Below are 6234 nucleotides of genomic sequence, written 5' to 3'. Positions count from 1 at the left end.
GGTGGCTGGGGGAGCCGGGGGCGCCCGGCGCGGGCTGGACTTTGGCTGTTCGCGGGCTACCGGGCAGGGAGAAGGGGGACCTCTGGGCTTCTGCCGAGCCCCTGGGGTGGGAGCAGGTGAGGGCAGGGTGCACGGGGGTGGGTGGACCCCGCGAGGACTCGGGAGCCAGCGACGGGAAGAGGGTGGAGGGCGGCGCCATGGCGAGCGGGGCGCCCTCGGCGGCGCCTCCGGGGAGGCTGGACGGGGCGACCGGCGACGGGACGGCGGGGGACGCTGCCGTCGAGGACTTGAAGATTTTGGCAAAGAGAGATCCCAAGTCCAACACGGCGAGCTTCATGCCGGGGCCTTGGCCAGGCCAATGCGGTGTCCGCTGCTGCCCGAATCCCAAGCTCCATCCGCCGCCGCCCGCGACGATCGGGATCGGGTGGCCCCGGATGCGAGCGTTGATCTTGGGGTCCCTGTGCACCGCAGGGCCCCGGAGGCCTCGGGTTCTCGATGCACCTCCAGGAACTTCCAAACCGCAGGAAAAGGACGGTCCTTTCCCCGACGCGCCTGACGGGCTCAGCAAGAGCTGAGGCTGCAGGTGGTGACAGCCCGACCTTAATCACTCCCAGCGCGGCGCAACCCCTCCCCTGTCCCCTAGCCACAACACGTCGAGGGTCCTGGAGCAGAGAAAGCGGACTCGGTGCCACCGCCTGCCCCGGAGTCTGAGCGCGCAGATTGCAACCAGAGGCCAGGTGACACCCAGACCGCCCCAAGGACCGCGTGCCCGTCGGTTGCTAAGCCAAACAAAACCCCAGCTTAGCTAATGGCTAATTGGGCCCCACACGGTAGCTCGGGGCTGTGGCTACAATAGAAACCTAGGCTCCCTCCTTGATTCATGCCTTAAAGCCACAGACTCCAATTTCTCCAAGGTCCTTAAGAGTTTTCACCGGATTCGGGAGAGCTAATGTATGCATTATCCCGCCCATGTAATTGTAACCCCTCTGTACAGTATGTTCACAAATAAAATAAAATTAAAAAAAAAGAAAAGTGGAGCAGAGCCCTGGGAAGCAAAATCCTGGTGCCAAAAGGATTCTGAATTCATCTCTTTCTGACCAGAAAAAAACGTGGTTTGGTCAAGGTTAGTTTTATAATGTGAGGAAAGGTGGATAAAAAGTTATGCTCGAAGGAATATGCTCCCTACCCCAAGGTCACCTTCAAAGTGTGTCACTAAAGGTGATCATTGCCAGCACCAGTGGCTCATGCCTGTAATCCTAGCTACTCAGGAGGCTGAGATCTGAGGATCATGGTTCAAAGCCAGCCAGGGCAGCAAAATCCATGAGACTCAACTCCAATAAACCACCAGAAAACTGGAAGTGGTGCTGTAGCTCAAGTGGTAGAGCTCTTGCCTTGAGTTGAAGAGCCCAGGAACAGCGCCCGAGCCCAGAGTTCAAGCCCCAAGACCTACAACAAAAGAAAAAGAAAGAAAGAAATCATTAAGGTGACAGTTGGAAACAGCTTGGAACTGCCTCCCCTATCAAAAAAACAATTTTTTTTTTGGAAATCAGTTTTGTTTTGCTTTGTTTTGTTTTTTGGAAATCGGGCTCTGAATGCTGAGCTAGTGAGTGTGCATGCTTCCCCATGTCCAAAGGACTATGAGCGTGAAAAACATCCTGTGTAAATCAAAGTATTGCGGACTCCAATGAAGGAGAATGACTAGATACAATCTACAGACTCAAAGATACATGGAGGAGGCTCTTCAGTGGAATGGGTTACATTTTGCTTCATTTGAAGAAATGTGTATGAAAAGTGAATCCTGAGTATAACACATATTGTAGCAGGAGTGGGGGGGTCAGGTTTGAGCAAACATTTCTGTTGTTGCTTTGTTTTAAAGCCATGGGTGGTGCTTACCACTGATATTGGGAGTAGTTTTGTTTTTGTATCAGGATATATGTTTTCTGATTTAGTTCAAAATTCAAGGAATGAAAAAGAATAAGTATGATAATGAATAAGAAAACTGACATTCCCTACTGCATGCTTTTTTTGTTGTCAGTCAGGGGGCCTGAACTCTGGGCTTGGGCATTGTCCCTCAGGTCTTCAGCTCAAGGCTAGCATTCTACCACTTGAGCCACAGTGCCACTTCCAGCTTTTTCTGCTTATATGGTGCTGAGGAATCGAACTTAGGTCCTCATGCATGCAAAGCAAGTGCTCTCCCACTGAGCCACCTTCCCAGCCCCATGCTTTCTCTTAAAAAATAAATTTAACTTATCTTTAAACAGGTGTACAAAGGAGCTTCAATCCAGCACATTGATGGATATGTGCAATACATCTGGATCAGTGACAGCCCTAACATCGTTCTTCCTCCCTGCCTCCCATCCATCCCCTCAAGTTTCCTAGGTTCATTCTCAGTTCTATACGTTGAATATTAAGACTGTCTTTACCCACCCTTTCCTTTTTACCCCCCCCCCCCCGCCGTCACTGGTGACAGTCATCATAGTCAACACTAGCTAGAAGGAAGCAGAACTTCAGGTATGTAAGAGAATTAAGAGATGGAGTAATAAAGGCAGGTCTTTTCTTTTTCTTTTCTTTTTTTTTTTTTTTTGGGTCCAGTCGTGGGGCCTGAACTCTGGGCCTGGGCGCTGTCCCTCAGCTCTTCAGCTCAAGGCAAGCGCTCTACCACTGAGCCACCTTCCCAGCCCCATAAAGGCAGGTCTTAATTGATACCAGAAGAGGCAATGGTATGCAATTGGCCACAGAGAAGAATTAAAATAAAGGGAAAAGAAAATAAGCAGCAGGCACATACAGGAGCAGCAATGGACAGAAAAGTCAGAGTCAGCCCAGGAAAGCTATGTCAGCTCTATTAGAACTCAAGGCTGGCAGAGGGGGACTGGGGTGGACTCACCCATATTTCCCCTGTTCCCACCCTTGCCCTGATGTACCAGTTCACCAGGAAGCCTCCAGAACATGCAAGGTCCATCAGAGACCATGCCATTTCCATATAGCATTTCAAGATTGCAAAGTAGCTTGTAGAATTTTTTTTCTTTTGATTACTTCATAAGCATCTTGATTCTAGAAGAACAATTGAGTTCTATACCAGGCTATTCTCATTACAAGAAGAGATAATTTCTGGAGGATGGATTTTTTTTAGTGTCCAGGCTGCTAATCATTGGATTCTTTTTAAAATGTTTTTATTTTCTTGTAAAGATGCTGTACAGAGAGGTTGCAGTTACATCAGTAAGGTAATGAGTACATTTCTTGTTGGGCATTGTTAGCCCTTCCTTTGTTTTTCTCTCACTGTCCCTTCCCTCCCCCCTCCCTGCCCCCCAAAGTTATAAGGCTCATTTCCCACATAGTGTCTTGTGAGTGTCATTGTTGCAATGGGTCATCCCATGTCCTTGTTTTAGCATTTTGTTATTCACCTTCCATCCCCCAAATTAGATAAATGTATATACATGTTTATGGGTTGAATTGTGTCCTCCCCAAATATATGGTGAAATCCTGAAGACCTGTAGTCATAGCACTCAGGACGCTGAGGCTGAAAGATCCTGAGTTCAAGTTCAAGGCTACATAGCAGACCCTGTCTCAAAAAAGGTCAAATCGTAACTACCAGTTCATGTAACAAATGCTATGTAACTGACTTATCTGTTGTATTGTTTTCATCTCTCTCATTCTCTAATAATCCCTTATTGTGCTATAGTAATGCTTTGAAACCCTGAAAAACAAATGTATGGGGTTGGGAGTGGGAGATTAGTGATGAGCCCTAATCCAAGGGGTGAGGTACTCTTAAGAAGAGGAATCATTGAGCACAGACTCAAAGAGTCCATACCATATGACAAGAGAGAAAGTGCGACAACTGCCAGCTATGGCAGAAAAAGCTGGAAAGAAGAAGAAAAAAGACCAAGAGAGGAATCCAGTTTCACTGGTTTCAGAGGGCATTGTTCTGAAGGACCTGATTTAAGTCTTACAGTTTCCAATCTCTATCGGTCTAAGTTACCCAGTTGTGGCAATTCATTAAGACCGCCCTTAATGCTCTAAAAATAGTAAAAAAAAAAAAATTGGGAAGTACTTTCCCCACTATGGTATCTTGCCGGTTCTTCTTTAAAAGTATATTTACTCTAAAAAAGATGCAGAAGAAATGAATCCATAGGGAGTGTGTCAGAATTCATATAAGTGAGGTAGCATGGGAGATAGTGACATTGTGAGTAGCTTTTTAGAACAGCCAGTCTTGTAAGGAAAGGACAGTGAATGAACAATTGATCCTTTTGTTGGAGGTACTTCCTTTCAAAATGACCCATAATTGCAAACATGATGAGCCATTCGTAGTAAGAGGCTAGGTCTATTGCATCCATTGTTCATCCATCAACAGTCTTTCAAGACAGATGTTAGATGCTTCCAAGCTTCTCAGTTAATTACCAGCCCCAGGCCATTCTCTTCATGGACTGGATGAAGTCATTCCTTCAAGAAGAATGGAATGAAAGTAAATACAGTAAATCGTAGAGTCTATGGGTGGCATTGTTTGTTTTAAACGGACTATTAGAAGTGTCAAAGTGGTGTTTTATTTGATAGAATTCTTCTGTTCACATTTTTAAATTAAGAATTTGATGGACTTTTTTCCCTGATGTGTAAGATAATGCTTGGCTACACCACGGAGAAAGCATTAGGAAGTTAAGAACAAGTTATTACGAAGAAATGTCATGTTTTGAGAACCTGAAAGTTAAAGCAAACAATGAATTTTCTGTGAAGTTAAGTTACCTTGCTTAGCATGGCAGGAAGGTTAAGGGCTATAAGGAAAAACACTGGACATTTTTATCATGAGAAAGTTGAAACTTGTTTTTAAAAAATATTTTTATTATCTTTAAATAGTTGTGCAAAGCAGTTTATGAATACAGTGCACCTTGATCAGCGTCACCTCTTTTAGTATTCTGAATAATGAAAGGCATTGTTTGATTTAACAACTCAGTACTGGGCACCCAGGGAAGCTATTTAGGATGAGAAGAGTATAGCTAGACTGTCTCAGCCACTCACCAACATAAAGCTTCTCCTTGTTCCTTAGTTTCCTCAACTGTAGCTCAAGGATAATAACAATAGCTATTCAAATAATGATGCCTTGTGAAAGTTACACTATTCCTACCCAGAAGGGCAGTGGACAGAGCTGGCGTGTGGTACCCTGTCAGTATGTGGTACATGGGTATTGGGTGTTGATTGTTGTCGTTTGTGTGGGTTTCTCTGTGTGTGTGCTAGGGCTTGAACTTGGGACCTTGCATTATTGCTCACCTTTTCTGCTCATAGCTGAAGTCACACCTGCAGTTCAAATTCTTTTTTTTTTGCATAAATAGAGATAGAATCACACTGACTTCTTCCCACCTAGTTTCAAACTATGACCTCTTGAGTAGCTAGAATTATAGTCATGAGCCACTAGTACCTGGTCGCCGTATGTTATTTTTTATTTTTTTAATTTTTTACACATTTTTTATTGTAAAAAATGCTGTACAGAGGGGTTACAATTACATGAGCAAGGTAATGAGTACATTTCCTGTTGAGCATTGTTACCTCCTTCTTTGTTTTCCCCCTATCATCCCTTCCTCCCATATTCACAACTCTACCCCCCCCACCTCCAAGTCCATTTTCAACATAGTGTTTTGTCCATCTCATTGTTACAATGGGTCAACCTGTATCCTTATTTAAGCATTTTGTTTTTTTCCCTTCCCTTCCCAAATTAGAGAAGTGTATATACAAGATGCAGGCACTGACATCAAATACAGTGAAAACAGGGGTTATACTGTGGGGGAGGAACATGAAAAGAAACAATAATCACATGGCACATTATAAATACATTAGAAACAATAGCAAGAAAGAAATAAACATGTGTCCCTGTCTTGGGATTCATTTCGCTTAACATCATCTTATATGGTCATATGTACATAGCTTTTGGCCTTTTCTGCTTGTCCTACACAAGTACTAGTTATTGCAAATAAGGGAAACCATGGGACCTATGTTTCTGTGGTCCTGGCTTACTTCACTTAATATAATTTTTTCCAAGTTTTTCCATTTCCTGACAAAGGGGGCAATGTCATTCTTTCTGATGGAGACATAGAATTCCATCATATATAGAATTACACTGTATATATATATATATATATATATATGTGTACATATATAGAATTCCATTGCATATGTATATATATACACTATATATATACACTATATATATATATATATATATATATATATATATATATATATATACACACA

The sequence above is a fragment of the Dipodomys ordii genome, unplaced genomic scaffold (genome assembly GCF_000151885.1).
Source record: "Dipodomys ordii isolate 6190 unplaced genomic scaffold, Dord_2.0 Scaffold4, whole genome shotgun sequence".
Taxonomy (NCBI): Eukaryota; Metazoa; Chordata; class Mammalia; order Rodentia; family Heteromyidae; genus Dipodomys; species Dipodomys ordii.
Note: the sequence above shows the minus strand (reverse complement) of the source record.